The sequence below is a fragment of the Amblyomma maculatum genome, chromosome 11 (genome assembly GCF_055883805.1).
Source record: "Amblyomma maculatum isolate TAMU_Amacu chromosome 11, ASM5588380v1, whole genome shotgun sequence".
Classification (NCBI taxonomy): domain Eukaryota; kingdom Metazoa; phylum Arthropoda; class Arachnida; order Ixodida; family Ixodidae; genus Amblyomma; species Amblyomma maculatum.
In genome coordinates this window covers 76,861,483-76,872,667 of record NC_139354.1, presented here as the reverse complement: position 1 = coordinate 76,872,667, position 11,185 = coordinate 76,861,483, and the positions used below count along the sequence as shown (strand labels likewise).

General features: G+C 45.8%; 1 long non-coding RNA gene and 1 other non-coding gene across 2 annotated transcripts; one reads left to right on the top strand and one right to left on the bottom strand.

The window, feature by feature from the left end:
* On the bottom strand, positions 1 to 74 carry TRNAI-AAU (transfer RNA isoleucine (anticodon AAU)). Its single transcript has one exon. It is a non-coding gene; the product is annotated as a tRNA-Ile (tRNA).
* A 7,723-nt stretch (positions 75 to 7,797) lies between these two features.
* LOC146174212 (uncharacterized) lies at positions 7,798 to 9,947 on the top strand. The gene is made up of 4 exons (XR_014701986.1): positions 7,798 to 7,922; positions 8,071 to 8,220; positions 8,361 to 8,494; positions 9,614 to 9,947. It is a non-coding gene; the product is annotated as an uncharacterized LOC146174212 (long non-coding RNA).
* Positions 9,948 to 11,185: the final 1,238 nt, after the last annotated feature.

The window sequence follows — 11,185 nt, the reverse complement described above, 5'->3', positions numbered from 1 at the left end:
TGGCCTGCGCAGGGATCGAACCTACGACCTTCGCGTTATTAGCACGACGCTCTAACCGACTGAGCTAGCAGGCCAGAATGGTGAATTAATGGGATGAAGTGGAGGTACTGCGCGTTTCACACTTATCTGTCTGAATTCAGGGATATTAGTAGGGTGGCTAGAACAAGTTCTAGCCACCCTAATATTAGAGCACGGTGTTTACAGCGTGGCTTAGAGGAACCGGTAGAACATTTTATTTCAACCAAAGAATGAGCGAGCTCTGGCCTTTCGCATCTTGGGACGCGGATTATTATTATTATTTTATTTTTTTTCAAAATGCTCGATTATTCCGGATCAAACGTGGACTTGATTGATTGATTGATTAAAACTTTAATTTCCACCGATTTAGGAGGCCCCCTACTCCCCGCTCCTGGCACGCAGGCCTGAGGAACGGGGGCTGGAACCTCCGCGACTAAGGACTGGCGAATATACATTGGTTATTCGCGGCCTCAGCCGCCAGGCGGACGGCTTTCTGCTGGTCAGCGGGGACGTCGCTTCGCAGCAGGGTTACCCAGGCTTCTCTACTTTTAATGTTGTCCCTAGCGCCCGGAGACTTAGGGCATTCCCAAATTATATGGTCGAGGGTCCCCCTCGCTTCGCAGGCTTTACATTTATCGTTTTTTCTCTCCTCTATCTGGGTGTGAAACAACCAGACAGGGTTCGGGAAATTTCCGGCTTGTAATCGCCGCCAGGCTATGGCCTCTTTATTATTTAAGCTAGGATCCGGTGGCGGCATCAGACGTCTTCCTTCTATAATTTTCGATTATTTCTTTATAGGTTTGCAAACGTTCGTCCATCGCCTGGCAGTCGGGCGGCTCCGCGTTTGCCCGGAAGTAGAGATCTCGGGCTAAATCATGGGCCGCCTCGTTGCCGGGGACGGACGTGTGTGCTGGGACCCAAATTAGGGTGATTTTGCGATCAATTTTAGTTGCAGCTTTTAGAATTCGAGCGGCTTCTTCCCAAGCATCCTTGGCCGACCATTTACGTGTGGCCGACGTTGGGAAAATGGTCGGCAGCCTACTTAGTCGGCTAGTAAACCACGGCAAGCGGTCGGCCCGGAGGTAGCCGCCAGCCATTTCGGCAAGTAGTTCGCAGCAGCCTTTGGCCCGACTTTTTGGGCGGACTAAATGCCGGGCACGGCGCCAGGTTAATGGCAAGAGTGCGGCAATGCGTTGGCCCGACTGTTGAGGCGGTACATTGAAAAAAAGTTATGAAGAGCACGATTGCTACTTTTTTTTTTTTAAATTTGCCTGTTACTTGGCTTTGGTTTTTCGCGATGTTATGTAATTTGCGCTTAGTATGGAACAAAATGATACATGCTATTCAGTGTAAATGTTTTGTTACATTAATTAATGCTATTGTTTGTTTAACTTGTCGCTCACATTTTTAGTGAACCTTATAACTGTTAGTAAAATTATTTGCCGAGTTCTGATAAACAGCAAGCCACAAGGTGACCGCGATTTCATGTGTGGATCATGTCATTATATTGTTTGCTTATTACGAAGCGCAGCTGTAGGTGCTGTAACATCAGTTATATTTTGGCGCACAAGCTCCCGTACACCCCATTTAGCCCGTATCACTCACTGAAATGCGTCCGCTATATGGCAGGGCACTTGAGTAGACGCAACTTCTCATTGTAAGGGAGGATCCTCCCTTCTCGAGAAGGCTATTGTGTAAAATAAAAGAAGCGGACAGAAGAGAAAAAGCACACGGGGCCAGAAATTATGCCTAGGGCACTGGCAAGCCTTGGCCGCGGCGAACGCTCCGGCAGGCAAGCAAAGAGACAAATTCTAAAAACACTACTTCGCAGCAGGAGAAGAGGAATGCGTACACGGAGGGAGACTCGGACGAAACAAAACCGACCTCACGCTCGGACGTTTCGAAGGAAGGGCGGAAAAGAGGGGGGAAATGGTGGGAAGGGCGGGGCAACTGTGTCCCCCCCGCAGCTCGAAAGTTGGTGGCGAGCGTTCCTGACCGACTTTGAAGAGAGCATGCAGTTTTGTGGCATTTGTATACTATTTTTGAAGGAGCTCTTTTCGAACAAACTTGTCTTACGATCAAATACATGAACAAAAAAAAACGAAGGAAAATGATTATTGTCCAGGTTATTAATCGCATACTTTTTTTCTCAAAACAGTCTGGCAAAGCTAAGAGCCGCGAGAAAACTGGCCAGCGTCCTTGTCATTTGGTTTTGTTTCTTTGCGTGTGGCCCATTCATCCTCTTTTACGACCTGCCGGGGTGGGACGGGCTGCTCTTTTCATTTTTTTTTTTTTTTTCGGAAGTCGGAGGGGCGCATTTTCGAAGCGAGCGGTCCGATTCTACACCGGAAACCAACCCCCTCTCCTCCCCCGCTTCTTGTCAACAGTTCTTGGAAAACTCGGCAGCTTGTGCTCGTGGGTGCGTGCGTGCTTTCAAGTTCATTGCAGAAGTGTAGAGCGCAACCAAGCGACGATCTCGAGCGCGCGAGGACGCTGTACGTGCGAACGAAATGTTGTAAATGTAAGCGCGTTTTCCAAAGTTGCGCGTTATTAGTTAAAATTACAAGACAGTCAACTTTGTTACCTTCAATAACTAGGCGCTGGACAACCAGACCTCTTTTTCATTCGCATTTATATACTGTCAGGACAAGTGACTGTAGTAGTTTTCAACCGCTGTATCCTTTCAGTAACTCCGCCAAGCCACCCTGAAGCTCCTCCGGCGCGTTTGGACACAAAAAATCGAAGATTCTCCGCTTTTTCTGTTTTTTTTTGTCCCTTTTTTCTTTTTGCTCAACGAATGGGAGTGTGGTTTCATAGGAACGAAACAGTTGATTTTTATTTATTTTATTAGTATTTCGCTTTTGTTTTACAGATTGTTTTGAATTATGGCTTCTATATTTTCTTGCTTGTTGCTGTCCACTCCTGGTCCGCGAGAGACATATTTTCTCAACGCATCCTGCATATCAATATGAGTTTGAGACCCCTATGTTAGACAGAGTGATTGAAAATTAAGAATATTTATTGAGAGCTACACGAGGTACGCGCAATAAAAGAATTAGCTAATTGAAAAGAATTCTTTCTTGAAGCAGCTGCCGCAATTTCGGGTTTTTGTTGTGGCTTGCAGACTAATAATATAGAGAACTTTTAGTTTTAAGGCGTGAACATGTATCGGAAGTGATTAAAGCGAATTATCTGTCGTACGTACTAAGCCGAGAAATCGCTTGTAGAATAGCCCTGCATATGGAAGGAATGCTGCATAGGTCCAGAAACTTAAGACTTCTGCTTGAAAAGTACCGGGATAAGAGAGTAGAAACGATCATGACGTCATAGGCGTGAACTTCAACCATTTACATAGCAGGGAACCAAAGAAATCTTATTGATAAACATGGAAATAGCAAAGCACACTGGGACAATAAATAATGTTTCAGTAAAACAGCAAACAGTACCGAACATATAAGGTAGCGGCAAGAAATATATAATGCAGTGAGTTTCTGGTCACACGTTGTATATCAATAATGCGCAGCTGCAACAGGACTCCCTCGGGAGCTCTGACCCCCTAACAAATTTCCAGACAGTCGATTGCTCGATCCTTTGTGCTCACACATATACGCGTGAGCCGCAGGCTTGCGTCTTTCAAGACAAGAACCGAGTTCAAATCACTTCGATGTACAAGTGACCTTCCTGAGGTGGATGTGCCGCGTCAACAACCTCCTGATAAAGCTTTGCTCTCCAAGAACTAACAGCTGGCTATATCTAGGTGAGACGCACTAGCATGGGGAACAGTAGACAACGGGGTCACCGAAAGAATACGATCGACCGCGTTCCTATTCTGCCAAATGATCAATCCCACGGACTTCACTATACGTTGTTCGAACGCTTCGCGCGGCCTTCCACTGTGCGACGAAAAAGCTCACGGCGCTAGGCAGCGGAATGTCCAAGCTGCGACGCAGTCCTTAAGGACACGTGTATGAGACTCGACCTGACCAAAGTTGATACTGTGCGGATCAATATGCCAGCTGTAAAGCCTGTCTTAATTTGGTGGGGATCGAATACGCCACACTCAGTGCGCCACCGAAAGTCTCTTAGAGCATGCGGGAGATTGGGTGCAACAGGCGTCTCCCACTTCGCATACGTTTGGCACATATGTATAGGGGCGCAGAATAGCAGAGCGCTTCGCAGAGATTAGATACTGCTATGGCTATCCATGCTCCGTCTACAAACATCTCCTCTAACTATGCGAACACGTGCGCTTGCTTCCCCTGACCATGCACTACAAGCATCTGCCTTCTACTTCCAAGCCAGTATAAAAGTTAAGGCCGCCCAACTTAACCTATGTGATCCACTAACTCGGATACCCAATAGCGCACAACAAAGGGCATAATGAAGACAAGGCGGAACCCAGATAGGCGCCACCACCTAGCTATAGTGAAAATATAATCAAAGTAGATTGACTTTGCAAGAGGAATCCACAAGAAAACACGTGATAAGCCATGCAGGGTCGTATCATTGGGAGGCTGGATCAATAAACAATCAAGGGACACAGATGTGGGAAAGTTGGCACCTGTGTGCACTAGGCTTTATCAGAAGTTTCGCGCATACGTTAATTAGCTATAACTTTAGGATGAACAAGATGTCCGAGATTATTGAGTTAATAGTCTATCCCGACATCGGCACGAAGCCGTGTGTGACGCATGCACGTACGCACGTCTGCAGTCGCACAGAGTAAATTGTTCCACGACCTTACACAGTAGTACGATGGAATAGTTAATAATATTTGAAAGAAGGAAATAAAAATTAGGGGGACGCTCAAGCTTCCCCTTAACATTCGACGGGATACAACGCCTTCTCATTCTTCTCTCTATCTCTCTATTTCGGTGGACAACCGCAGTTAATTGTAAATTGGTTATAGGAAAGTAAAGACGCAGCATCTGTCACAGATCCCGGTGGGAACCTGGACCGCATCTCCATATTTACTACCACATTCCGAATATTTCAGACAAAACCCGACGATACTCAAGCGAAAACCGGGTTAACGATGTGGCTTTTGGACCAAATGAGCTGTAACGCTTCGCATATATACATATATGCTGCACTCTCGATAGACGAAACTCGAGTATATTGCCGACATGAGGGTAAATGGAACAGCTTGGGACAAATATTTGCCCGCCTCAGTTAAAACACGGGGATTAGGAAAGCTTTATTCCTTATATATCAATATGCCGAGGCCGACTGTCTTTATCCAGAACACAAATGTGGTCCTGATAGTTTTCAAATAAAAATGAAAGGCACGCAAAGAGCCGATCGCCCGGACGATTCGCCTGTCGAACGTATACTTCCTGCGAACACAAGCATTGTGCAAGAAGTAACCTTTGGTTCTTTTGAGAAAATTCAAGGGGATTGCGTTTTGAGAATCCCGCGCAACATGACGAGGATCGATCGGCTCCTGCACCAGTGGCGGTCTACATTGTTAAATTCTTCAACGTCAGCCTCACACGCAGAAATATGGTATGAAATGCCAGAATGTATATAAAGTTCCTCGAATCCCCTTTTCCCCAGCCGCGTATTCACTGCTGCTATATTATATCATTAAATAACATTGTGCATATCAAAGTAAAGTCTCCTGCAATACAGCAGGTTTCCCCTCTACGTTTCATGAGGCAGTCGGCTTAGCAGGAGAAAAGTGGAAAATTCGTATCATTGAAACAGCTATTTTTATGCAACATTGAGTTATACCGCGTGCATGATATATATTGACACTATATCATTTGAGCCTGCTGATAGAATTATGCATTGCGCAACAGAAGGTGAAATTAACTGTTATTTATACATATTTTGAAATAAAGCTTTAACCGCGCGCTAATTGAGCCGCGGCGGGTATGACACTCTGTAGTTGATCGCGAGTTGTCATGAACTTATGCTTGAATTTGTGAACTGGTAGGCGCTGATTGTCTGTTTGAAGCATACATAGTATTAAGTGCCATAGATTTGCGCGGTAACTGCGATGAACCTACGAATGTAATTGTCCATTTTTTTTTATGGTTAAATGGTAACCTCTGAATTTAAACAACCTCATCATAAAGTTAACCTATAACGTAACCCTAAGCAAACCCACGGTAAACCGAAGAGATCACGTGCCTTTAAGGTTTATATGTCAACCGTCAATTACTTTTGCCAGTGCCCTTGAAACCTATCAATCCTAAACGCCCTTAAATTCGTTTCGCAGCCTCCGTGAGTTTACATTTCGTACGGGGTCAAGAAAAGAGGCGGTGAGCTTTTATGAGCTTTCATCCGGATCCGGTGCACTTTGCCCTGCGACCTTCTACTGATTTTCATGCATCCCTAAAACAAATGGACAAAATATATTTTTGTCAGAAACTTGCAGCAGTTACTATGTGGTTCAATCGGTATTTACCAGCTTGAGCTCGAGGTCACGGGCTTTAGTCGAGCTGCAGAAGCCGCATTATGATGGAAACCAAACGCGAAAACGGAAATGTGGTTTGCGATTAATATGACAGCCCGAGGGACTCTAAATAACCCACATACTGCTTTGGGAAGTATAAATCCGCATGGACTATGTAATCTCTGCAAAAGCACTCATAATATACAGTGTTCTGCAACTTAACCGTCTTGGAAATGAAGCTGCAGGTGTTCTACTGCCCCACACTTGGTTTATGTGGAAGATATTCGGTTAAAAGAACATTACATACATTCACTCCAAGCCATATTTTTTTCATGCAAGGAACTACAGCCGCTGGTATCAAGACGAGGGCTCTACAGAAGCCGTAGAAAAAGGAAAAGAAAAGAAAAGAAACTACCTCGACGCTTCTTGAACGACGAGGGAGGGGGGGGGGGGGGGCGTGAAAAAGAAAGAAAACTGCTTCTCGCTGCGCGGGACCCGCTGCCCCCCATCGGTCCATCTCTTCTCCCTGCGGCAAAGCCGAAAGAACCACGGGGAGGCGAAAGGCATCGAGGCACCCTACCGCGGGGGGCGACCGGAATGCCGAAGCAGAGAGAAATAGCAAAAAAAAAAAAAAAAGAATTGCGTGCACCGCACACAGGGAGATTCTCCCTGCTTTAACAGCTTCTCTACCCCACCCCCCCCCCCCCCTCCTGCGGGGGGCGACCGGAATGCCGAAGCAGAGAGAAATAGCGAAAAAAAAAAAAAAAAGAATTGCGTGCACCGCACACAGGGAGATTCTCCCTGCTTTAACAGCTTCTCTACCCCCCCCCCCCCCCTCCTCCCTTCTTGAGGTCACGTGGCCAAAAGGCGGGAAAACACATCTAAGAGCTAAGATGCGCGGCGCCACTCAGTCGACGGCCAGCCTCCGTGAGTCCGTGTGGGCGCGCGCGATGCCTACTGCCTAATTTTATCGTCCGCTTTTATTTCGCGCAAATTCAATCTGTCTCAACCTCTTGCAGCAGTCAGCGTTTGAAAAGAACAGCCCATATATGCAGCTGATTATTGCAGCCGCTCTGTACAGATTCTTCGTGCCGAAGTTCACCAAAACATGCGTAAGTACATGATCTTTCGGTCTTGATCAGAGGAGCTTTTTGCTAGATTCGATATTATACTGAACATAATAATGTATTGTTTTGGAGCATATGTTCGTCTTGTTATATACTCCTTGCATCTTTCTTCATATATATATATATATATATATATATATATATATATATATATATATATATATATATATATATATATATATATATATATATATATATATATATAATTGGTGTGGGCGCTGATCGCGCAGGAAGACTTGCTGAGCCGTTTGGAAACAAGGCTGCGGCTGGCTGCGGTGGCAGAATTGGCTCACTTTGCTGCAGTCTGGGTCCTTGGGTATCTCCTGTCCCAAAATGCTCGCCTTTTAATATGGAGGGACACTCACTATACCGATCAGGTAAGTCCAATTAGCACATATTTTGTTCGATACGACAATATACTGCAACTGTTTCTGGAGCGCGTATATATATGCGCATCTTATTACTACGTACATTTTTTTTTCTTTTTTATAATCGATGTGTGCGCATTTCGCTCTGATTGCGCAGGAAGACGTGCTGAGCCGACTTGGAAACGATGCTGCGGCGGTGGAATTAGCTCTTTTCGCTGCAGTCCGAGGTCCGATCTCCTCTGCCCCAAAACGCCCGTCTTTCACTTCTTCACATCGAAGTGCATGCACTGACATGTATACCGACCATGTAAGTCAAATTATCGCTGATTTTCTTCTATACGATAATGTACTGCAACTAATTATGTATTGTTTTGAGACTTATGCGCATCTTGTTACTGTAAATGCATATTTTGTAATTGTTGTGCGCGCCTTGCGCTGATCGTGCAGGGAGGCGATATCAGCTGATCTGGAAACTGGCTTCGACAGTGGAAGCTCGTTTCGCCGAAGCCCGAAGTCCTTGGTCTCCTCTACACTAAAACGCTGGTCTTTCGCTTCTTCATGGCGGTGCACTTGCCGGACAGGTATTAGCGCTGATTTTGTTCGGAAAATTCGATTATCCGACTCACATCGATGGGACGCATGCAACCCAGTTAAATGTCAAATGCTATCACTGATATAAATATTGCAGCACCCCTCGCCATAGGAGCGATCAGAAGCTGTACTAGCATCATCGCTACTGCCAAGCAAGCTCGTGCCAGGACTGAGTACAAAATTTATGCCGTGTTTATTATTATTATTATTTTTTTGCTGCTGTAATGATGTATATACGTGAAAATTGATGATTGAGTGATGCGGTATGCTGGCAAGGTAAGTGAGCCAGTGCGTTCATTTGTGGATTTTGGAATAATATATGTGATGCACATAGATCTGAGCCGTTTCACATTGATTTTTGCTCTGTGCGCTTGCTTTCTGGGCAAGCAGTTGTATTTTCATCGTGCGGATTATTTCCTGGTGCTTACATGCTCATGAGGTGTTCAGCTAACTTGTTTCAAGCTTTAAAAATTTAGAACGGGTTCTATAAGCTTCTAAGAGTTGGGCTGTCTAAATAGCCGTCTTGGCTGATGAGGCAATTTTTAAAATAATGCTCGGTTGTTAAATAACGAAAATAAATCGGATGACTTATCGTTAAATATCCGGTCGTTTTTGCTGTAAAAGTTCCATCTAGTTTGAGAAAATTAAGCTGTATTCTACGGAATAAACTTATTGTAGGTTTCATGTAAATATCGCGGAAACTGTTTGTTCTGCCGCGTTGGAATCCCTCATACGCGCTCTATGACAAGCGCGGACACTTGGTTTTGCTAGAATTATTAAATTGCAGCATTAGCATGCAAGAACGCGCTTCGGGAGGATAAGGTTTGAGTGCGCTACGGTTGCAAATTGCAACATCATGACTCCAGCAAAACAAAGTGATCGCGCCTTTCTCGCGGATTCACGAATCCTGATTACCTAATGCGGCTTTGCGCTAATGCGTTTTCAGTAGGGTCGCATGAAGTCAAGCGCATAAAATATATTGATGTGATAGTGCAGTTGGTGGCAGTGAGCAGACATTATTTTTTCTACCTTTTCACCCTATATTTGCCTGCAATGTAAAAGTCTAGGCGCAAAGGAAATATTTAATTAAAACACCTTTCTTCATACAGCTGACCAAGATGGAACCTGCCGCAGATCCGACCAGTCGCAGACATCAAGTGATCGACAGGCTGCCAAAAGAAGGAGACCAAGCCTCAAGCCCATCTTCCATATGTGGCACACGCGCAGTCATATATATATCCACGCTTATTAAAAAGCAAATCGCGAGCTTTTTCTGAACGCTGTTGACAAATAAATTTTTCACCAAATACTGCAGCTTTTGTTTCTTCATGGCATCAGAAAAGCTACTGCTTTTCTTGATGCATTTGTATGTGCTACCCCGTTATATATGCATGGGCCACGATATATTAAATGCATGGCATGATACCTGCACGAGGGGCGATGCCGGCCACTAACCGGCGTCGGGAAGCCACCGGCCGACGTACGGTATTTCGTCAGCAAAATGCTAGGGCAGACGAGCGGCCGACCATTCAGTAACGCTGGCAGACGGCAGGCCCACGTGCGGCAGGTGGTCGATCACGTCGGGCCAAAAGGTCGGGCCGTCGTCGATTGCCGAAACTCGGCCGACGTTAGGTCAGTGTCAATCCCCGACGCCGGCCCTCATTCGGGTGCCGAAGGTCGGCCGGCCACTTTTTGGTCGGCGAGAAAGGTCGGCCCTACCTTTTGCCACACACTTTTTTTTGCTTGGGTTGTGAGACCCTGCCTTTTCCGATATTCCAGAGAGCAGTTTTACTGTCGCTAAAGATCAATCTAGCCTTCGTTCCGACGCAAGCGAGCGCTATTGCGACCTCTTCAGCCGTGTCTATGTTTCTACTTCGGATGGTGGCGGAGACGACTGGTGCGCCGCTACCATCGACTACCGCGGCGACTGCCGCCCCTGATAGGCCGCTTGCAGCGTCTACGTAGGCAACTTCTTTTACTCTGAATTCTTTTGCACTTTTAACCAGTGATTCTGCTCTCTTCTCCCGTCTCTCCTTGTGATATTCTGGGTGCATGTTGCGGGGGAGAGGACGGACAATGATGTTCTCGCGACATTGTGGTGGTAGGAAAACCTTGTCGGCTGTGCCCCTATCTATTTTTCGACCCACCCATTCTAAGATGGTTCGACCCGTGCTCGACCTACTTAATCTTTCATGTTGGGCGATTCTTACCGCTTCAGCAAGTTCCGTCCAGCTATTATGCACTCCCATTTCTATCAGGCGTTCCGTAGAAGAGGAGATGGGTAGACCCAGCGCCCTCTTGACGCAACGCCTGATGAGTGCGTCTATCTTTTCTTTTTCATTGGTCCTGATGTTGAGGAACGGTGTGGCATAGCATATTCGACTTATTATGTACGCCTGCATCAGTCTCAAGAGGCTTCTCTCTTTGAGGCCTCTGCCTTTGAATGCAATCCTCCTAAATATTCCTGTTACCTGCGTCGCGTAGGTAGTGAGTTTTTTTATCGTTCCGTCATTATACCCGTCCTCTTGAATAAAAAGTCCGAGGATTCTGATTTGCTGGACTCTTGGTACGGTTTTGCCGTCGACCTTTATTTCTACGTTAAAGTCGCCCTTGCACCTCATTGATTTTGGATTATATATGAAAAGTTCGGATTTTTGCGGAGAGCACGAAAGACCCCTTTC